The sequence below is a fragment of the Rosa chinensis genome, chromosome 7 (genome assembly GCF_002994745.2).
Source record: "Rosa chinensis cultivar Old Blush chromosome 7, RchiOBHm-V2, whole genome shotgun sequence".
Classification (NCBI taxonomy): domain Eukaryota; kingdom Viridiplantae; phylum Streptophyta; class Magnoliopsida; order Rosales; family Rosaceae; genus Rosa; species Rosa chinensis.
This window is the reverse complement of record NC_037094.1, coordinates 12,848,493-12,871,762: the sequence shown is the minus strand read 5'-3', so window position 1 is coordinate 12,871,762 and position 23,270 is coordinate 12,848,493. Positions and strand designations below refer to the sequence as shown.

At 37.7% G+C, this 23,270-nt stretch overlaps 3 long non-coding RNA genes across 5 annotated transcripts; all 3 read right to left on the bottom strand.

Moving 5' to 3' along the window:
• Nucleotides 1–17,834: 17,834 nt before the first annotated feature.
• LOC112175089 lies at nucleotides 17,835–19,126 on the bottom strand. 2 transcript variants are annotated; one of them, XR_002926300.2, is made up of 3 exons: nucleotides 18,997–19,126; nucleotides 18,586–18,649; nucleotides 17,835–18,169 (listed from the first exon to the last, which is right to left on the bottom strand). It is a non-coding gene; the product is annotated as an uncharacterized LOC112175089 (long non-coding RNA). The 2 variants fall into 2 exon arrangements; XR_005802665.1 differs by lacking the exon at nucleotides 18,997–19,126 and adding an exon at nucleotides 18,811–18,841.
• A 134-nt stretch (nucleotides 19,127–19,260) lies between these two features.
• On the bottom strand, nucleotides 19,261–19,820 carry LOC112175682. Its single transcript, XR_002926583.2, has 3 exons — nucleotides 19,774–19,820; nucleotides 19,592–19,676; nucleotides 19,261–19,294 (listed from the first exon to the last, which is right to left on the bottom strand). It is a non-coding gene; the product is annotated as an uncharacterized LOC112175682 (long non-coding RNA).
• Nucleotides 19,821–20,498: 678 nt separating this feature from the next.
• LOC112180523 lies at nucleotides 20,499–22,572 on the bottom strand. Of its 2 annotated transcripts, none has more exons than XR_002928345.2 (6): nucleotides 22,195–22,572; nucleotides 22,030–22,101; nucleotides 21,534–21,615; nucleotides 21,262–21,419; nucleotides 21,104–21,142; nucleotides 20,499–20,585 (listed from the first exon to the last, which is right to left on the bottom strand). It is a non-coding gene; the product is annotated as an uncharacterized LOC112180523 (long non-coding RNA). The 2 variants fall into 2 exon arrangements; XR_002928344.2 differs by having other exon boundaries at nucleotides 20,502–20,582.
• Between the last annotated feature and the right edge of the window lie 698 nt (nucleotides 22,573–23,270).

Here is a 23,270-nt window from a genome sequence, read left to right as displayed (position 1 = left end):
AACACTCATATCTTGCAAAGGTTGTCCAGGGAAACCAAGCCCCTCATTGTTCGGTGGGTTTCGGCAAAGTGGGCACGTCACATTCGTTTTAAACCACTCATCTATGCAAGTAACATGAAAGTAATGGTTGCATCGTGGTATAGTCTTTATTGTTTCCTTTCGCTGGTACTCGCACAAACATATTGCACAAGTTTTTTCATTGGGGTTAGGCAGTTCCAAACTCTCATCACCAAGTTGAGTCTTGGGATATGCTTCGGTAGTCACACTATTGAGCGCCAATGCCGAAGGAGTTCGTTGATGTTGATGATTTGTTACCGCCAACCATTCTGTGGTGGGTACATCGCTAGGTGGTTTAGCAAAACAACATATTGCAAACACGCAGATGAACAATAGCACAAGCATTCCCCCGCCTATGTATGTTGCAGTTGAGAGACGGAAAGAGACGCCTGATTTGCTCTGGTGTACTGAAACGATAATATTCAGTTTCATTCCGTTAAGTTTCATTGTAATTTATAGGGTGCAAAGGAATTTTGTTTAACAAACAAATAGCTATAGTAAGCAAGGGGACTAGCAAGAAATGCAAGATAATATCTAAGATACTCTCTGTGTGTATATCTGTGTGTTATATATATGCAGCAAGAGAAATTGTCCATTGAATCTTTTTTTTTTTTGGTGTTGATTTTGTGTTTTTAATTATGTTATCTGAACAATTATAATTTCAATCATATGTCATTTATCAAAGTATATAAGAACGTAGCTAATGATTATTCAAGTATATATTATCATAATCACACAATGTCCATCTGAACCTATGCATGTGCAAGATATAATTATACAACAAAAACTCTGTACATATCATATTCCAGCTCTAGGAAATTCGCCACAAAATTGACATGCGATGAATCTAACGTGAGAAAAATCATATTCATCTCCGATTTAAACTCCATCAACATAACATGTATCGATCATCAAACGTGACAAATTAAATAGTATATATTGTCTCGCATGCAGTAGTATGTATTACTCTTGAAACATTACCTGAATTTGAAAGTCCAGAGCACACAACAACTTGCGAAGTTGTAGCAACATCAAACCCACATAATCTCCCGCTTGCTTCGCATAGACGACAATCGGGCATGTCCCATGCCAACCGAACACCAAAGTTAAGATCCCACCCGTCAAATGAACCTGACAGTGGAATCATAGCTGTGGAGATCACGGAACAAAGACTGGATAACGATGTCTGAGCCAGTGGCCTCAATGAAGTACTTGATGTATTAAGATCAGCATAGAACCAAGTAGACTGCACAGCTATGACCTTGTAGTCCTCACTACTGAGGCAATCAATTGGTGAAGACGGTGCTAGTATCTCTTCCCGGGACGTCGACGAACAGTTGAGGAACACGTAGCTTTCGAGGCCGTAAAAGTATGAGAAGGGTGAGTCCACAAGACTGAAGTCATGGTCCATGAGCCTCTTAGGGAAGCAGCTTCCGGGATCGTCGATCCATATGATATGGTCGATGTAGTTGATGTCCTTCACGATGAAGTCTCTCGAAGATGGGAGAGTGAGGATAGTTCGCTTATGGTGGTTGCTGCAGGAGAGATCAAATCCTCGATCATAGCCACAATCCAAGTCTTGGCCTTCTCTTAGTAGTTGAAAAGGGAATCGTACCCATGGTTCCTTGGCCTTGCATCTTGTTTCATGACAGGTTGCTGATGTTTGATTCGGAAAAAGGAAAAACAAGATGGAGAAGGTGATGATGATTTCCAAGGTAGTCATGAGAGCTGTAGGTGGTGAAAGTTAGACCACCATTTGGCTATTTATGGCCATACACCAAATAAAACCAAAATAACATAGACATAGTAACCATAATAATACATTAAGATTATTATTAATTATGCAGGTCTCATGCACCTTAAGCACCGGTTGTTGCCGAAAAAAGACATCCTTGTTTGTATATGCCAAGCATGAGAAGATTGATGAGGAATCATCTCTATCTTCTAGGTGTCAATGGATTCGCGAGAGTAATAGTCTTTTCCTTTAGAACTACATAGTACAAGAATATATAAAAGTTGAAGTAAAAAGTGGATAAAAAAAATAATACTAGCACGCATGGATAACGGGAGTAGAAGAATTTCTTGCTACCAGTTCTACCATTATTTGATAAAAGGCCTCAAATAGGCTCTGTGTTTGTGTACATGTTACATAACAAAAAGATCATTAAGCTTTACCATGGCTTCAATGTTTCAAACATACAGCAATTGATATACTAGGAAGTACATCTATTCAAAGAATTGATTTTAGTTTATATATCTACCCAATTAATTTGCTATTCCTGTCAAAATACAAAACTATATTTAATCTGTTCATTAATATATAGCATAATCATCACGTGGTCTCACTGATGACACCTCTAGTGGATTTCGACAAAGACCGGGTAGATTGCGACAAAGCGGGCATGTCGGATTTTTTCTAAGCCATTCGTCAATGTAATTAGCATGGAAATAATGGTTACATTCTGGTATAGTCCTCAGAGTTTCCTTCGGTTGGTACTCACCCAGACATATTGGACAAGTTTTGTCATTAGGGTCAGGCAATTCCAACCTCTCGCTGAGTTGAGTCTTGGGATATGACTCAATTGTCTGACCATCAAGGCCTGCTATGAATACTTGAGGTTGACGATTAGTTACAGTACCGGATAATTCGGTGGTAGATTCTTGGATTCGACCATGATCCCTTCTCGGGGCTGAGACATAAAGTGCACAACAGGTAATGGATAATAGCCCTGGAATTAATACGCCAATCGCTATGCCATACTTCGTAGCTTTTGAGAGACCTGAAGAGTTTGCAATTAATATTCAAATTGGAACATTCATACATAGCTTTAATCATTATTTATTCAAATGAACATGTAATCCTAATTAATTCCTAATTCGTCAACATAGCATATCAGATTATATAAGCTGAGAATAAGTCGTACCATAAGATAGAGTACTAGAGCAGTGAATTTTCGACTGTGAACCATTCTGAAACCCACAAACCTTACCACTTGCTTCACAAGAACGACAATCAGGCTCCTTCCAAGTCAGCCCCACACCAAAGTCAGAATTCCCCAACTCATAACTTTTTGCTGGAACCAAAGCTCTGGTAATCACATCACAATAGGGAGAAGGTGATCTCGATAACGTTGACCAGCTCGCTACGCCAATGACCTCAGAGTTGTCACTGCTGAGACAGGAGATGGGAGACCACAGTGGCACAAGTTGGGGCGAACATTTGTAGAAGGTGTACTCTTGAAGGTCAAGTGCGTACTGGAAGGGTGAACCTATGAGACTGAAGTCCTTGTCAAGAAACCGCTTGAAGATGCAGTTGTCGAGGTCGTTGATCCACACGAGTTGGTCCTTGTAACTGATGCTCTCAACCGTGAAGTTTCCGGAAGATGGGAGGTTAAGAATGGTTTGTTTGTGTCCGTTGCACGATACACCAAACTTACCGGAATACCCACAACCCGTTTGCTGGCGATCAGTTAGCCGGAATGGGAATCGAACTGACGGGCCGCTGGCAGCGCATGCTGATGCGCCGCAGGTTGTAGCTGCTATGTGAGGAAGGAAGAAGAAGAAGAAGGAGAAGAACAATAGCAGTAATGTGATTATGGTTGCCATATGAGCAATAGTAGGCAAGGAAAACTAAACCAATAATACTGGTAACGACCGGCCTATAACTACGACTGGTTCAATATACAAAATATATCACAATGAAAATTTATTACCACATAACAATCAGGTCTCTATCTATCAGTTATGGAAAATCATACCTTGATTATAAGTAATGGCAAAAGATGACAAAGAAATAAATCAAAAGTAGAATTAATATAATGGATAGTAAGAAATAACAAAGAAGATGATTGATGAAGATGAAGATGACATTTGGACAAATGAATGTAAATGATGTTAGTACGACGGAGCATTCATAGTTTCATACTCAATTGAGAGAGGTACCTCCTAGGGATGACAAAAATCCCCATCGGGGCGGAGCTCTATTGGATACCCGCTCCTAATGGGGGGAGAATTTGGGGACAAAAAGATTGGGGATGGGGCGGGGATGGTATTGTGATCCCCATCTCCAAACCTGCCCCAATAATATATACATATATTTAACTTATATATGTTTTAATTTATTTTTATAATATAAATCACAAATATATATACATTTACTACTTTACTTTAATAGCTACACTTTTACTTTAATGGTGTTTTGACTTTTGCACTAACTGAATTATGACTTATGAATTTAATTATGTTTTAAATTTATTTGTTGTAGGTTTTTATTTTAAAAAAGACAATATGAGAAAAAATTATTTTATTTATTAAATTCTTATTAGGGATGTGGGGCGGTTTGGAGGCTTAATCTCCAATGGGGATGGGGACGGGGAATCCCCAATATATTTTTATTGGGGATTGGGGAGGAGATGGGGGTAGATAATGACCTCAGGGATGGAGATGGTATTGTAATCCCCATCCCCAACCTGCCCCATTGCCATCCCTAGTACCTCCCTCCATGTACTAAACTCGTTAAATAATTTGATATTATTTCATTTCTTCAAATTTTAGTTCATTTTGAATCCCAATATTCGTTTCTAAAAATAAATAGGCGATAACATATCATATTGTCTTCAAATTTACTTAGTGTAGTCTATTATGAACTAAAGAATTCAGATGTTAGTAGTTACATATTTAAGGCAGCTGTTTGTTTCTTGAATACGCCATTGGGGACGGCCAGAAGATGCATGTAAAGCTTAAGCACTAATTATGAGAAGTGAGAACGGGTTAATTTCAATTTAGAGCGAGGTTAGCGAAGTAAAGTCGGCCGGAAATTAGAATTTCAGTTGAAGCGCGCAAGACACAAATATGTTTCATCCATTAAAGATATATAGAATAACTATCATATCGTCTCACTAATGACCCCTCAAGTAAATTTCAACAAAGTGGGCATGTCGCTAGAGCCGGCCTTACTGCTGGGTGGCGTTGGTAACCGCACAAGGCACAACAAAAAGTGGGGCACCATATTTTCTAAATAAAATTTAACATATATATATATATATATATATTTCTATATAAAAATAAGCAAAGAGCGTTAAAAAAAAAATCAGATATCTAAACGCTGTTATTCCAGCTTCTCTTACTCTCTCCCAAACCTTAAAATCAAGCAAATTTTCTTTAAATTGGTTTTAATTAAATCCTTCAATTTTGTCACGCCCCTGATTTTTAACACAAATTAAAATCGATATATAATCTCATAATTATACAAGCGTGATGGTTCAGCCATCAATACAAAATACCTGAAAAACTTTTTCCTTTTAAACCAAGTACATATTGATGCCCTAAACCCACTATGTCAATACAGACCCGCTCCACAGAGTCATATATTACATAAGCTTACGAATTAAATTGTCACAACAAAATAAAACGTAAATGCTCCTCAGAGCTACTACAACTAAAATATTTCCAACGGTAAAGTCACAAAATTGGCTACCTACCGTATAGCTATAAGCACATGATCTCAGCTTCGGCCACGATTGTCCTGACTAGCAGGATTAACCCTTACACCATTGAATAGTTCACCGGGTTGCCACACAAGCATAAACACATTCTTAAGTCACCACAACCTAAACAATGATAAACACATTACTCACAACTACAACCATCTGTTTCATAACCTTCCATAACATACTTACGTAGGTGAACTCGTGACTAAAACCACATGCTCAGATTCTCAACCTAGCATCTAATTACACAAATTCTAGCCAAACAAAACCTCCTCAAGTAATGTTTGGAAATCCTTTGACGCACAACGGCGAGTCACAAAGATCACACTCATTTCCTTCCCACCAGAAGCTTTTGTCATCAACATGACATCAAAGGTGAAAACAATGAATCACCTTCCTATCCTCACACAGAGCACAATCGTCACCACTATGGCCTTTAAGATCAATCAAACCATAAATCAATAAAATCAAGAAGAAAACAAGGCAATCACAATTCAAAACAAGCAAAACAATTCATTGTAACCCCTGCGTACAGTTCTAGTTCAGGAGGTCACATTAAGACAAGCAATTCAAGTCATAGTAATCATCATAACCTCACGCTCTAACATCCGTAGGTAGCTCCGACCATCACAGCAGTCCTCTCGATGTTTGTTAACTTAATAACAATTAAACTTCACTACCGAGCAGTCATCACACTGATCATCACATAGATTTCACCGGTCATCACACAGATAGCCATCATCCTACTGATCATCACACATATTTCACTTGTCATCACACAGAGAGCGATCATCCAATTGATCATCACACAGATTTCACCGGTCTCACTGGTCATTACACATATTGCAATCATCACAAAGATTCATCACTTTAGCGGGGATCGAGATGAGACGAGTCATAGTGGGGACATACCACAATAATTCATGTCATTCCTGTCGAACATCCGTGCTCTTAGGCCATCTCCAACCCTGGGCTAAGGGGTTAGTATAGCCCAAAAAACACTATTTTCCATCTCCAACCCAAGCGTATGCTATAACACAAACTGATTTGGGGGGCTAAACATAACCCTTTGTTTAGCCCTTGGCTTCTTCTTCGTGGGGACCACACTAGTGGCCGAAACTCTCTGTTCTTGTAAAATCACCCACCTCCTTCCTTATTGAAAAAAAAAAAACTGTAAGCAACATTTCCGATTCTTTGGAGAGAAAAGCCAAATTGAAGAGGAGAGAGAGATCAAATTATGGCTTGAATATCTCTAACCACCAAACCACCCTTGGTTCCAATACTGCTCCTCAGATTCGTGGTATTTTGATTAATAAACAACTAGGCCTCGCGTCTCTTAAAGACACTAGGAGCGATGCACTGATGTCATCGATTCATTACACAGATATTCTTACACAAGCTTTACATGACAATCATCACAAAGATTCATCACACTGTTATCATCGATTCATCACACTGATGTTCCTACATAAGCTTTACATAACAATCATCACAAAGATTCATCACACTGATGTCATTGATTCATCACACAGATATTCCTACACAAGCTACTACCATGTCTTAAATCTCAATTAAGACGGCCATACTAGACTCATGGTATCTCAACACATGAAATTCTACAATCACAACTCAATACACAATTTCACCATTCTCGAGCAATAATGAACTCATTTCAATTATTGTTCACATCACAACGAAACCACCAATACATATATATTTCACGTAAATATATACATACGTAGTCATCCACTTAGGATTGCCACTAATACCAACTATAGTCAGAGTTAACCTAATAACTCAAAGACAATATGGTAATTATGCTCATAATGAATATCGTGAGATTTACTCACCTCGAAACTCCCGTTGCGTCTTCACACCATTAGACTACTTATAGAACGCACTCTATCAAGCACCTAAGGAAATCACAGCCTTGATTCAGTCAACAAATCACAAATAATTAAAGTTTGAATCCCCAAATCGAACCACAATCCCAAAGTAATTCCAATTGACGCGAAACCACATCCGAGACCTCCCAAAGTCTCCGGAACACTTTCACGGTCAATATGACCAAACCACAAATCGATCGGACGCTCAAATCCTCACGGATCGAATAAATCAAACGGTCTGAAACCATAAAAATCATAACAAACTCATACGAACTCCAAAAATTGAGTATTATATATCGAAACACTCGTATCGACGAGTAGAAGATATATAATATTAGAAACAGTCCCTTACATGGCTGGAACGCCGCCAGAAAGCCACTATAGGCCGTGGCGCACAGCCACAGGCCAAAACTCAATATTTCACAAAACTCCCAACATCAAATATCTTCTTCTCAGCATGCTTATCAACTTTCATAACTAGCATGAAGTTAGAATCGAAGTGAAAATGGTCGAAAACTACCTCGTAAACCGTGAATCACTATTCAATCTTAGTTGAACCAATTTCCACGTAAATGGATCCAAACAAACATCATGGATCGCTTGAGGAGGCTCCTACGAACTCAACCCAAAAAACTTGAAGCCGTGTCGTAGCAGGAGCTGCGTTTTCCGACCAGGTTCGAATACACCAAATTTCGCCGCCTTGCTGTACCGTACACGGTGAATATCGCCGCTAGAGGATGCCATAGAGACGACCGGAGCAAGGGGGTGAGTTGATCTGGAAAGTTTCACTGCCGGAGATCACCAAAAAAGTCAGGTCGGATTTCCAGGCTCGGGTCAGGTCAGTCGCGAGTGAGGAGAGAGAACGGAGAGTTTTCAGAGTTTCCGGAAATGGAAATGTAAAAATGAAAATAGTAAGTTTCTGAAAATGGAAACTCCTATTTATAGAACTTTCCCAAAACTTTCGCAGACCATAATTTTCACAAACAAACTCCAATTTTCACATTCTACATGTCCACGGACTCGTATCAACACGCTCTACGACTTTTGTGAAGGAAATTTTCGGAGAATCTCAACGTATAAAAAGTCAACCTTCGTGCTCCCCCCCCCCCCTCCTAAAACCATACTTTTCGAATAACAATTCGTCTAAAATGCTTCCGCTCCATCCACGAGCCACGAAATCGTCCAATAACCACTAATGATTTTCCAGAAAATTCTCGTAAAATAAATACGAATTTCCAGGACATCACAAATTTCTTCTCATCATTTATCATCACGCACTCTTTCTCCTCTCTTTGCTTCAGTTCTTCTACAATGTTCATATGAATTTTTCGGCTTTCCATCGATGTAAGCTGAGGTACAAATCAAAGTAGGTATATATTGGGTGTTTTTCAATTTTGATATTAGGTTACTTGATTTTTGGGTTCCGTTGATTTTCAACAACCTGCTAATTCGTTTTAAATTTTCAATATTAGGTGTAATTGGAAGTTAGAGTTGCAAGTCGATCTCGATCAGAAAAGGAAAAATAAGAAGGAACAAAGTTGATACCACGTCTTACTGTTCTATGCTCAAGTATTTCCATGTAAAGTTTAGTGGACTTATGTTTGGCTTTTCTTTAGATATATCACTTATTGAAGACTCTTTTTTTTTTTCACTTCATTTTGTTGATGAATATACAAATTATGTTATTTTTTGTCCAGAACCTTGAAAAACTTAGGACCGGCCCTGCATGTCGCATTCTTTCTAAGCCATACGTTCTTTCTAAGCCATACGCTTATACGAATAGCATGAAAATAACGGTTACATTATGGTATAGTCAGGAAGTCACCCAAACATATCAAGCAAGTATTGTCATTTGGCTCCGGCAATTCCCCACTCTCACCAAGTTCAGTCTTCGGATACGATTTGATGGTCGCTGCATCAAGACCCATCATAAATTGTGGAGACGAATGATCAATGGTTAAGTTGGACATTTCCGTGAATGACTGTTCACGTTGAGTAACACGAACCCTCTTCCAAACCCAAATCATGCACCACAGCACAAAAATTATTCCCCCGCTCATCAGTACACCAATTTTCACAGATATTTTCAAACTTGGAAAAGCTGAAATTGATACATCGAACTGCATTCTATTAGTTCATATTATCATATATAAAGTCATGTGAAACAGTATTTAGACACATAATATGTCAGGGTACCCAACAACAACAAAAAAAAGGCACCTGAACGTATCGGTATTTCAACTCCATAACAATAAACGAAATAGTACATTTAGTACTTGTACAAGATTTGGTAAATAAATTTGGGGTCATGATATAAATAGTAAAATATACCGGTACTTACTTTTGCAATTACGGCACCGAGTTTGCAAACTTGTAGTCCCTCTCCAACGTACAAACTTGTCCCACTGATTCACAAGAACGACAATCAGGTACATCCCACGTCAGTCCACGTCAACTGAACACCATAGTCATTATAAATTAGATTCTGCCATTTTAAGGAGCCTATGAGCATTTTTAGCAGATTCTTTATTGTGACTTCTTAGCTATTTTGGAGAGCATGTTTAACTTTTTATCTATTTTATGAGCTGTACCAGACTCCGAAGAGCATCTTTAGCAGACTCTCTATTTTTACTCATTAGTTATTTTAGAGAGCATGTTTAGCTTTTTATATATTTTAGCTGCTGCACCAGACTCCTAAGTGGCTCTCTATTATAACTTTTAGCTGTCTCGCTCCTAAATATAGAGAGCGAGATGAGGCTCTCTATAATTTAAAACATTCATATTGAATTATTTTATATAACATATAAATATATTTAAACTATTTAATGTTCATTTAAAAAATAGGGTAAATTTCACAAACAGTACACCAAGTAAATGCCACTAATAATTCTTATACACAAAGTTTCAAACAAAACATTTCGGTACACGAAATCTGAAATTTTACCTACTGTTAGTACACGACGTTAATTTTTGACACCAAAATATCCATTATGCTCTCAGTTTTTTTTTTATAATAATTTTTTTTCTGTTATTTTTTTTTCCTTCGTTTTATCTTTCTTCTTCCTTCTTCCGGGCTCACTCCCTCACTTCCAACGCCGCCTTCCTCACCTCGCATAACAGAAAAAAAAATGACTCGAGTCATTTATAAACAAAGGAAAAAAAATAACAGAAAAAAAAAGTATTAAAAAAAAAAGAACTGAGGGCATAATGGACATTTTAGTGTCAAAAATTGACGTCGTGTACTGATAGTGGGTCGAGTTTCAGATTTCGTGTACCAAAATGTTTGGTTTGAAACTTTGTGTATAAAAATTATTAGTGGCATTTACTTGGTGTACTGTTTGCGAAATTTTCCCTAAAAAATAATATAAATTCAAAACTAGATAGAATAGAGAGCACTGATGCAAACGTATTTCTAAAATGGCTAGCCAAAATGACTTTTTAGCTAATTTAGCTAAAATTTAACTAAAAAATAGCTAACATTGCTAAAGATGCTCTAAGTGGCTCTCTATTATAACTTTTAGCTATCTCGCTCCTAAATATAGAGAGCGGGATGAGGCTCTCTATATATAATTTAAAACATTCATTTTAAGTTATTTTATATAATTTATAAATACATTTAAACTATTTAATATTCATTTAAAAATAATATAAATTCAAAATTAGCTAACATAGAGAACATTGATGCAAATGTAATTCTAAAGTGACAAGCTAAAATGACTTTTTAGCTACTTTAGCTAAAATTTGACTAAAAAATGGCTAGCATTGCTAAAGATGCTCTAAGGAAGTAGGGATGGAACCAGAGCAATGTAATCACGGAACAGCGAGATGTTGGCAATGATGTACTAGGAGGAGGATCGATAGACCAACTCGACGGCTGAACGACCGCATTGTAGTGGTCACTCCTAAGGCAAGAAATGGTTGGGAACCATACATGTTCATGGTACGAGCAGTTGAAGAATGTGTAGTTTTCAAAGCCATGCACGTAGGAAAAGGGTTGAGTCTCTAAGACTCATGTCTTGGTCAAGGAACCGTTTTGGGAGGCAGTTTTCGGGGTCGATTATTTGTATGGTTTGGTCCGTGTAGTTTATGTCTTGAACAATGAAGTCCCCGGAGGACGGGAGAGTGAGAAGGGTTTTTAGCGGGTTGACGTTGCATTGGAGATCAAAATCTCGATGCCCACAATAATGTCAGTCTGGGTACGTTGTCTGTAATTATCTTGAACGGGAAACAAACATAAAGATGGTCTGCACGTACATGTCTGCGCTGGACCAATATATATTACAGGTCGTATTAGCTGCGATGTGAGGAAGGAAAAAGAAGAAGAAGAGGAAGGTGGTGAAGATTTCTAAAGCAGCCTTCGCCGGCCATATGAGGAATATATAGGCACTAGTAAGTCATGAATGTATTTGGGGAATATGACCGGCCAAGCGTGAATTTGACAATAAACTAAACTTAATAGAACCAAATAAATAGAGCACATCTTTTTCTATGCCTATGATATATATATAAAACGTGCCACATAGTAATTAGAGCACGACAAAACAATCAGAACTTCTTGTGATGTGTTTGTGTTTTACGGAAACGAAATAAGAATGAGTAGTTTGTGGATATCCGTAATTTGTTCAATTGTTCTAGTTAATCATGTATTTAAGATGAGTTAAAATTATGACAGCAAGTAGTGCCTAGCCTAGCTAATCGTATTAACCAGTATTTAAGATCGTCACAATTGCAAATTGGCAATGATCTTAATTGGTTAGATGAGTACTAAAGTTGTGCAACTTTGAAGTCGGTTGCTTGTTTGTTGTATGGATCAACTTGTATATGGCTGAATTTGAAAAAATTTATCAGCAACTTAAATTAAAAGTAATAGACAGTTATGTGTTTAGTAAAACAAAAAAACAACTGTTTTTATTTATTTTTATAATGGCACTTTTAGACCCAACAACAGAAGCTCTCTTAAGCTAACTTTAAAACAGCTTATTTTTTACTCTTTTTTTTTTTTAGAGAAAATAAACAATCTATTAATAACCAAACAGGTTACAAATCATTCGATCCAAAGTTCCGGACTGTCTACGAGAGGGACTTACATGAGCTAAAAAAGCTCAACCCCACCTCAATTTAACCACCAAACCTATGTATAACGATACAACCTCGCCACCAACATTAAGATGAACTGTTTTCACCCGTTCAGACACCGCGGCCCAAAACAGCCAGACCACGTGTAAGGGTGATTCACCATCACGCTGATAACCAGAAAGCACCGACAAAAGACCAGAAACACCAAAACGACCAAGACACCAACCAATGACATCGACACTACCCAGAAACACCCAAACCCTCGCTCATAAGAGGAGAGACTTATTCTCAACAAAACAACCACCAAAACCAAACAACTAATAATGAAACAGTACACAGAACAACACTAGAGAGGCCCAAGAACATAGGCCCAGCCCAAAGACCACCACCCCCAGCACAGGGCAAGTGCGGCAGGCAAACCCTCCTGCTGCCAGCGAGCCCCAACTCCACCACTCCGTCTCCACCCGTCAAAACGGCGCCTCACCGGATCCCTCCGTTTTAGTTTCAGGTAAAACATTTTGCCACTATTTTTAATACGATAAGTATTTCTAAAAATGTAGTGTACCAAACACTCAGTTTCCTAATTTAAAAGCCAATTATTCTCATATTATAGTATGTGAGGTTCTATTCATACCTCCAAAATTGTTATTTGAACCTATTTCTTTTTCCAAGCTATAGTTGACTTTGTCAACTCATGTCAAATTATCAATAAGAACATAAAAAAAATAGAGAAAAAAATAGTGCATCTTTTTACCTCCAAGAATAGTATGTAGTTTTCAATTTGGAGAAAACTTTTTCCTCCAACATTTACCTATAATATAGATCAAACTCTATGGAAGAAAGTGATGATTCCAATCCTCCGAATCCTTTATTACAATCTAGTAGAAAAACAAAGTGAGTACAGTATTCAAATTCAATCCCTTTTGTTTAAAGACTATGGACCAATTTTCGAATTGGGACACGACACTACTACAAAAAGTTCATCACACAACGGAGCAGAAATCATCCGTTGTGTGTTTAAGTAAGCTTTATTGCACAACGGTACTTGTTATATTTTGTTGTGTGAATGCCAACAAAGTGAAAACTTTTTTATCAGAACTTCATTGGACAACGGAAATGAAGTAATGTCTGTAGTCTGAGTCTTACAAAATTTAGCGGCAGATTTTCCCTCCCAGAACGAGCTCACCAAAATGAAATTTGAACCATCACACAACAGCTTTTTGTTATCTGTTGAATAACACAGTGTTGTATGAACTTTGAGAAATCTTACTAGGTACACCTAGTGCAAGATGCACAAATTTGTACAACAGATTGTCATGGTTATGTTGTCTGAGCATGAAAGCAACTTACACAACGTGACAAAGTTTCAATTTGATGAAATCTATGTAGTCACAGGCGACATATTTTCCCTCCCAACGTGCTTTTCATCGTACACTCACACAATGGTACTTTATTTATCTGTTGTTGGAGAAACATGAGACAAATTGAAGTGTCCCACCAAACATCTTAATTGAAACCTTTACTCCCACCAAACCCGATAAGTGCTCTTACTCCTTGCAAAACACCCCCGTGTACTCCCTCCAACCAACAACCCATATACTTAAAATCAGACCCTAGCCCCTCTCTCTCGCTGTGCCCCCCCCCCCCCCCCCTCATTTCACTCCTCGCTCTCTGCGATTCTCTAAGTCGTCAAGCTCTCTCAGTCGTGAAACCACCCCCCCTTCTCTCTTCCGCGAAATCCCTCTCTCTCGTGAAAGCTCTCTCAGTCTTTTGATCTGAAACCATGACCTTCGTCTCAATCCATTGCATAAAACCATGGCCTTCGTCGTTTCAGCCGTCACACAAGAAATCCCCGAACTCTCCCGTCATTTCATCCTAATTCTCCGATTTATTCGACGGATGTAGGATGGCCATGGAGACGGTATCGACTTTAGGAGAGTTGAGGTCAACGATGAATTTTGTTCAAATTGCAGACTAAGAAATGGTGATTTTCTAAGAAAAGTTGTCCTCTCAATCCTCTCTCGACATTCTCAGTCCTCCCTCTCTCAATTCTCTCTCACAAACCCTAAAGTGGCCGATTTGGACCTCTCTCTCGCAGACAAAAGGTTTGTTTACAGAAATTGAAAGGTTCTGGGTTTGTCATTGGGTTTAGGGTTCTTGGTTTATCATTGGGTTCTGCACCTGCATCTCTATGATTGGGGGTTACCAGGGTTGTCTCGACTTAAGATTTAGGATTTGTCCCAACTTTTATTTGGAATTGGGGGTTATCAAATGTTTCTACATTTAGTGTTTGGATTGATTTTTTTTAGATGGTTATATATTGTTTGGATTGCTATTGAATTGTGTGTTGTGAATTTCAGAATGCTAGGCAAAGCAATCAATGGCCGCCTTGCTTGTGTGGGTGGATTGTATTGCTTGGTAAATGCTTTATCATTTCTGCTTCTAAGAGAATGAAGAAGGCTGGATTGGTCGAAAAAATATGGTGAGCTAGAAATATGTTTCTAGATTGCAGTACTGCCCATAGCAAAAGTTTATACAATTAATATATTCTTCGTGTCTTCTTATAGCTTCGCCGGCACATGGAAGGAAGCTCTTCACAGGGGTAAGGCAAAATTACACTTCTATTTTGTGTTCCAAATTGCATCTGGTATTATGGTGTGGCAAAGGTTGCTTACCTTATAGTACTATCTTACTCTCCAAATTTGATTTGGATGTTAAATTATGGTAATATGATAGAATGAAGCCCGTATTGATTTTGTTCCAACTTTTTCACACAAGCACAATAAACTTTTTGGTCAAATTCTGGGCTTTGATATGCATAGGAATCCAATTTTTGGGTCATGTATTCCTGCTTCATTTTCTGGTTGTCTTATGAGCTTTGTTTATAATAGGACTAAATACTGTTTAGTCCTTGAACTTTTGCCTTAAAAACACTTCAGTCCCTGGCCTTTTAATTTCACACGTTTAGTCCTTGTACTTCAAAATTTCAAACCAATAGGTCCTTGCAGTGATTTTCCGTCCAAAAATTCCGTTAAAGCGCTGACGTGGCAGCTTCTCTGCGATAAAATGACTATTATACCCTCACATCATTTTTTAAATTTAATTTTTTTTTCTTTTCTCTCTTTTTCCTGTTTTTGTTTTTTTCTTAATTTATTCTTTCTTTCTTTTTTTTATTTTTACGGTTGACATTATAGCACCTTCTTCCTCTCTCTCTTCCTCTATCACTCGTCACCATGCTGCCGTGCCAGAATCTCTTATCAAACCCTTCTCTCCTCTACTCAATCACCACAGTCCCCTCACCTACCTAGAGACCCAGAGCCACCAAACCAACCCGATCCGCCCTGACTCACCCACTGGTGCACCCATCACAACTTCAACCCCTTCGTCGATCCCATCGATTCGCGCACCTCCGACTGCGACTTCTTCTCAGATGCCGCCTCCGATTCCCACGGTGTCGTCAGCTACTTCGATTTGTAGATCGAGATGGAGAGGCTGGGGCGCTTGGAGGTGATTTGGGGTTTGGTGAGGTTGAAGCAGGAGTTGAGGGATTGGGAGAGGGCGGCGTCGTGGGTTGTGCTGGTTTGAGCGGCGGCGGCAGCGTTGTGGTCGATGATGAGAGGGATGGCTTGATTTTGCAGAAGCAAGGAGAGGAGGTTTTGAGTTTTCCAAATTTGGGGATTTGGAGAGAAAGAGAGAGAGAGAGAGAGATAGAGAGAGAGAGAGAGCTGGCCACGAGGCTTGGGCCAAGGGAGGGCGAGCACCGCCGAGGGCTGAGCGAAGGTGATGGCGCCGCAGAAAAGGAACCCAACTCGGGGTAATTTTGGTTGTAGAGAACAGTGTGTGAGAGAGAGAGAAGAGAGAGAGAGGCCCTTGGTAAAGATCAGGAAGAAGAGAGATAAATTTGCCAATTTCCCAGAAAAAAAGAAGAAAAAAAGAAGAAGAGATAAACAAAAGGAAACAAAAATTAAATTAAAAAAAATGATGTGAGGGTATAATAGTCATTTTATCACAGAGAAGCTGCCACGTCAGCGTTTTAACGGAATTTTTGGACGGAAAGTCACGGCAAGGACCTATTGGTTTGAAATTTTGAAGTACAAGGACTAAACGTGTGAAATTAAAAGGCCAGGGACTGAAGTGTTTTTAGGGCAAAAGTTCAAGGACTAAACAGTATTTAGTCCTTTATAATAAATGCTAAAATAATAAGCAACATATATACTTGTTCTATAGGCATGGAAACATTGTATTAATGATATCATGCATGACTGATCTCCTTATTATATATTTGATTTAGAATAACTGATCTCCTCATTGAATACCTCCTTCCTTTTGTTCTTTATTAGGATTACCAAGCTATGGTGGCACAACTTGAACACCAATTTCTGCTTGGAAGATTGTCCTTAGGCTTGTGGTATTACTGTCAAGTGTGAGCTTCTCTTTGACAAATTTAGCCACTTTAAGGGTTCCTTTTTCTTTTATTTTTTTCTTGATCAAAACTGAGTAAATTCTCTGCTGTGTAATCACTACTAGAATTTTGTTCATAGACATCAGTCCAGAACCGATGTTAAACTAATTTTTGACTGATGTCTTAGTGGGTGTAGAGAAAGATATAGACATCAGTATAAGCGCATTTTTAACCGATGTCCCAGACAATAACCAACATCGATTCTAAAAAACAAATCAATGTATAATCGTTATAATCATCATATTTTTGTATGTTAGGTATGTCTAATTCTTCATATCTTCACATTTTATGCTTAATAAAGTATATGTCGAACAATACCTACGTGAACATTTGCATCGATTTCTATTCCAGAAGTGATATCCAGTACACTTGTAGACATCAGTTCCCTTGAGTATTGTTTGTTCGTGGCCATTTTTACATGTAGCTTGGCACATTATTTTCTTAGGAACGATGTCTGTAACTTTAGTCGTCATCATTTTTTTTTTTAAGGACTGATGTTTCATTTAACATAGCACATCGTTTTCATTTAAGCAAAACGATGTTCAATGGTTTTATGTACATCGCTTGCTTTTTCTAGAACCGATGTGTTGTTTCATTGTAGACATCGCTTTTGTTTTGTAAAATTGATGTGCACTAGCTTTGAGTACATCGGTTCTGCGGACACAACTCGACACATTAATAATCATAAGACATCGATTTTCATTTTGATACTGATTTCTAATCTCTCAAGTGACTTCGTTTTCCTTGGCATTACTGTTTTGTTATGCTTTTATATACTTCACTTCATTTTGACAAGCATGATGAGCTAAGTTTGCATGGAAAAAGAAATGCATTTCATAATCAACCAAAATTTGGGGCTTTCCATTAATTTTCTTTCCAAATTCATGATTGAACATATGTCACAAAAGAAAACCCCAAAACCTACAAAGGATAGCCTAGAAACATATGAGCAACAATCTACAAAATTTCTACACCAAACTTTGCTTCAAAGCAAAAAGTAGCCTTGCTCAAAATTCATCTTGGTAGTCAAGTGCGAGAGAAATATGTATTAGGCTAAAGGTTCACATGAAGTGAAGTTAACAGCGGTAACCAGACCAATGTGACTAGATCACCTTATCAGGCTTGCCCATCCATTTCACTTCACACCCTAGCTCTTCATATTTGGCAGCCAAATATTTCACAACTTGTAATCCAAGGCCCTGCAAGAGAATGACAAAGTCAGTTTCACAGTGCAACATAAACCTAATGACAGTGATTTATGGTAGTACTAAACTCAACAAAAAGAAATACTGACATGACTGAGCTTAAAAGGTACTAAAAAGGCAGTGAATCTCAATACTAATATAACTGGACTTTACCAAATGTAAACACACATAAATTAATGACAAGAAAATTATAGATCCACCTATACTGAATGGCAAAAGACCTGCACAAAAGAGTTCAGTTAGCCCCAGCTTTTGGTACTTTGTATGGTTACGTTCACAAACAAATCAAAAGCATTTTGTGAACTAAATTTTTCTGGGGGAGTTGATAGAGTACCAATTCAAAAAAAGAAAAAAGAAAAGAAAAGCACACCCAGTGCAAAGAAACTAAAAGAAATAAACAGGGGACTCACCCTCGATTTAAAACTTAGAACTATGGCATTTTCTGACACTGCAGCTGCTGTCCTTGTTTGGAGCCTGCAAAGCAAACAAGTTTGTCAAGATTAAATACAACTGGGTAGTAACCAACTCCAAGATAAACAGACGGTCTAAAAGAATGACAAGTAAATTTCTTGGGTGCAACGTGTCATAATGCAAATGAAATACAGAACCAAAAAAGAAGAAGTTGAAAGTCACACCATCTTGAAACTTTAATCAAGTGCATAAAGAAATTTGACACACCATTTGACAAAGGGTGTGTTGAAGTGCAGCATCATCCAAGGCATATATTGAAAAGCCAATTTAAATTTATTCCAAGGATGCAACAAGTTCTGAACCAATTTTGTTGCAAGAAATTTCACACCAGAGAAATTGAGCAAGCATACCTAGAACCAAAGCAAAACCCACAAGAGTCAAGAAATGATAATTGAGCCATTTAAAGAGCACCCAAACAAAAGTTGCAGCAGTTAAAACACTAGCTGATATCTTTTGGTTCCTCCACAACAACACGTCAACATTTCAATATCAAAAGAGACTTTCCAAAAGAACAAAAAGTATAAAATTAGTATCCCACACAAAGTCTCTTTTCCTTAAACAAAAAGGAGCCCAAGCAACGTCCAGATTAATCACATATGTAGATCCAAAGCATACCTCGATTAGCTTCACTTATTTTCTCTCTTTGAGCTGCATAAAAACAAATGCATAGATCAGAGAGTAGTTTAATAGTTTATCTCCAGACGAAAAAGAATGCAACAAAAAACGCACAACTTCCAGAGACGGCAACATAGATAATTTGTCTTCATATAATATTCAAAAATGCAGTTCATTAACAGCAATCACAAGCATGCTTTCCATAATTTCATCACAGGACATAAATATTTAGGAACTTTATGCCCACTGAGCATAATAGCAAACAAGTGACAACAACAAACAAGATACTTTGTGCCCCCAAACGAAATATGTAACAGGAGACATGCATACCTGACATAACAAACATCCCATCTGGGCTAAAAGAAGCCTCTAATGTAGCATTGCTTGAGACAAGCTTTACATTGTACATGGATAACTAAACAACAATGACGGCAAAACCATATTAGAAATATTACATTATCCATAAATCCAAAGCAAAAAAAAAAAATATAGAGAAGGAGAAAACTACTTACAAGCGTGCCACAGAATTAATCAAGTACATGAATATGTCCATTTGGAAATTCATTGAATAAAACAACAATGGAAATTCATTATACTGAATAGCTGAAAAACTTATTGTTCAGTTATGCATGCATTTCTTGCTGATCAATAACAAATTTGAAAAGAATATAAATGAAATTGAGCTCTTGTTTTCCATTTCAGTTTTCCTATGTGTTATGAAGAGTTATCTTATGATGACCATAAAGCAGTCATGAAGACCATAAGTTTATGTAACCAATAGTATATTGAAGTTCATGATAACCATAAAAGCATCTAATCTGATCGATCTATAAGTTTGTTCAACTGGTTCAACTATAAGTCACTCCATGCATAAGGTCATATCTATTCTTACCTGCGAGAACTTGATCATGTATTTTCTTGATGTTTATACATCACTATACATGTGTTGAGGTTCAGGACATCACATAATTGCCTTCTGCATAATTCCCCACACACTGCATTTCCACTTCAAGGGAATATCTTGTGTTTCTTTCCACTGTCATATATATATATATATATATATATATATATATATATTGCGCTGCATGGCCTTCTTTATACCTGCACCAAAATTGTCAGGAGTATGGAACAACATAACAAAGCTAGATACATGGGGGAAGGGAGAGAGAGAGAGAGATCAGTTTTTGCATGATGATAATGATAACACAAATTTTTCAAGAAAAAATTTCTTACCTCCCACAACCAACAAAGCCACACGGAGAATACACATCAAGAGATTCTCAGAAGTTTGACAAATGAAACAGTGGGACTTTTCAGGCTACTGCTAAAAATAAAGACATAACTAACATAAGATATGGTAGCCAATTAAGCTACTACTTACGAAGCATTTACCGTGTTTTGACAACTCAATAAACTTGACCGAGCTAAATGCAACTACATTTTAGTAATAAAAATGACAGCCAAACTACTGACTGCAGCTGAACAATCTTGTGACCTAATATGAAGTAGTAATGTAGGTATCCCACCTCTTGAGCATCCAGAACTTAAGTATTTACACTAAAATTACTTCTGTGAATTTGTAGATCTGCATCTTTTACTAATTATGAGTAACACGACTAACATCAATATTCTGTATACTTTAATGAAGAGTAAAGAAATTAAAAAGAAGGACTAAATTGAGACCAGAAACCTATTATCACAAAAAGATTTCAGAACCCATTACCCAAGTGTAACTTGTAAGTACCTCAAAAAAAAAAAAAAAAGGTTTCTGGATTTAATCTTTGTTACTTTAACAAAGATTCGATAAGAAACTGTAACTAGTTATGAGCAGAGTTCACTTACCAGTCACAGCATACATAGAGAACGAAATTGGCAAGAAACCTAGCAATAGAAAGAATCATTATTTCATTGAACAACTACGTCAAGACAAGCAAGTGAAATAACACTCGGAAAAAAAAACAAAAACAAAAAGTTGGGCAAGAAGAAAAAGAGCCACGGACTTGTACTGGCAAAGAAACAACCGCTGGTTAAGCATAGCATGGCAAGCATACGAGGCAAGACATTTTCCATACTTTCTTGACAGAGCATAAACCAGAATGGTTTCAGTAATAACAGAGATGAGACCAAGAAAGATCCTAACAGCATAAAATACCCTCACCTGTAATCAACAACAATTTGGCTCAGAACAATTGCATAAAAATCAATACGATAAAACAAAATCTCAACAAACATGAGAAGAAAACAGTTCAAAAGGCAGGGACAAAGTTCTTACTTTTTCCTCTCCGTATAACAAGGAAGCCGGTCGACCCACCAACTCATGGAAAAGAATGTATAAATTGAGTGCAAATTGAGAACTGCACGAGTCATATTGCAATAAGAACCAACATTAGATAGTCATAAAACACAAAACAAACTGGTCATCAGAACAAACTCAGCACAAACTTGTTGGACCTAACAAGATTTTCGATCAAATACTAGGAACCCATTACTACCCAGAGTGGCAAAACCAAATCCTTTCAATCTAAACTACTTGGACTCTTAGTAAACCAAAGAACATGTATCCTAAGTTCTGAACTTTTGGAGCAATTAACTCCAAACTCTTTTCCTCTCCAGTCAACTCCAGACCACCCAATCTCTAAAGCATAACAAAATCAACGGTTCAAACTCAAGGTGACCATACAAATCATAGAATAAAGCAATTAAAACCAAAATTGCATAGCTCACAATTTCAATTGGTACAAAGATTGGAAGCAAGCGAGAGCACATACCCAAGCTGGACTTGACTTTCTCCAAAAATTCACAGTTCTTCAACCCACCCACAAACTCAAGCTTCTTAAACTCTAAACAAAAACAATCATACTTCAACAATAGCCCATAAATCCATACAATAATTTCTCCCAAATGAAAACAATAGCCCATAAAAACAATCATACCTATAAAGATTACTTCGTCTTCGACCGGCGACTCGCAGCACTGTCCAAGAATGGAGTCGTAATCGAAACCTTCGAGAGGTAAACCCTACAGTGACCTCCCAGTCGTTCTCTGAAGCCACTCGCACCTAATCGCCGCTATGATATTGCAGTCACCGAGCTTCGATTTGAGAGACTAAGAAGGAACGCCGCCATTTAGAACGGCTTGGGGTCAGTGTGGACGAATTTGGGTTTGGCTGGGGGAGGGCAGCAGCGGCAGTTGATGAGCACCTCGTCGTCGTAGTGGGAGGTGCGTGAGATGAAGGACTAGACGAAGCCGAGGAGGTAGATGAAGGAGGCGATGAGGGTAACAATGGTGGCGACTGAGGAGGAGGAGCTCGAGTATGGTTTAGAAATGAGGTCGAGAGTCAAGATACAGTTCGAGTTAGGGTTTTTGTTTCAGTTTTGGGGTTGGGCGCTTTTTTTTCTAAGTGTGAGAATTTTGAGTTTTAGAACCCGCTTCCTTCAATTCACTTAAACACTTAGCGCTTTTTGCAAAAATAGGTTCCCGCAAATTTTCAAACAAAACTTTTAACACCGGTCATTTTAAGAACTGATGTTAATGACATACATTTAAATCAGTATTTTCGTAAAACGATGTTAGATTACTTTTTTACATCGTGTGCAAGTATGACCGATTTAAAACGTGCAATATCTATGAACAGATTTCTAGTAGTGAATATAAAAAGCTTCAACTAATAATTTTATAGGTTAATCTGTATCTTTATGTTACCTAATTTTTGTTTGGATAATAGTAATCACATAACTTTTGGCTGCTTCTTCTTTTTTCAAGATGTTAAGACCCATTCTCGTGGTATTAATATGAAGTTACTGAAGTAGTTTCTTTACTTGCTCTGGCTGATTTATCTTTCCTTTCATTTTAAAGAAAGAACTAACACACAATAAGACTACGATTGAGTAAACAAATGTTTACTGAAGGTCAGTCTTTGTCAGCTCAAGTTGGGAAGCCAACTGGGTTGTTTAATTATGTCTAATTAGAAGAGTAAATAGAAGTACTGGGTGGATAGATATTGTTATTA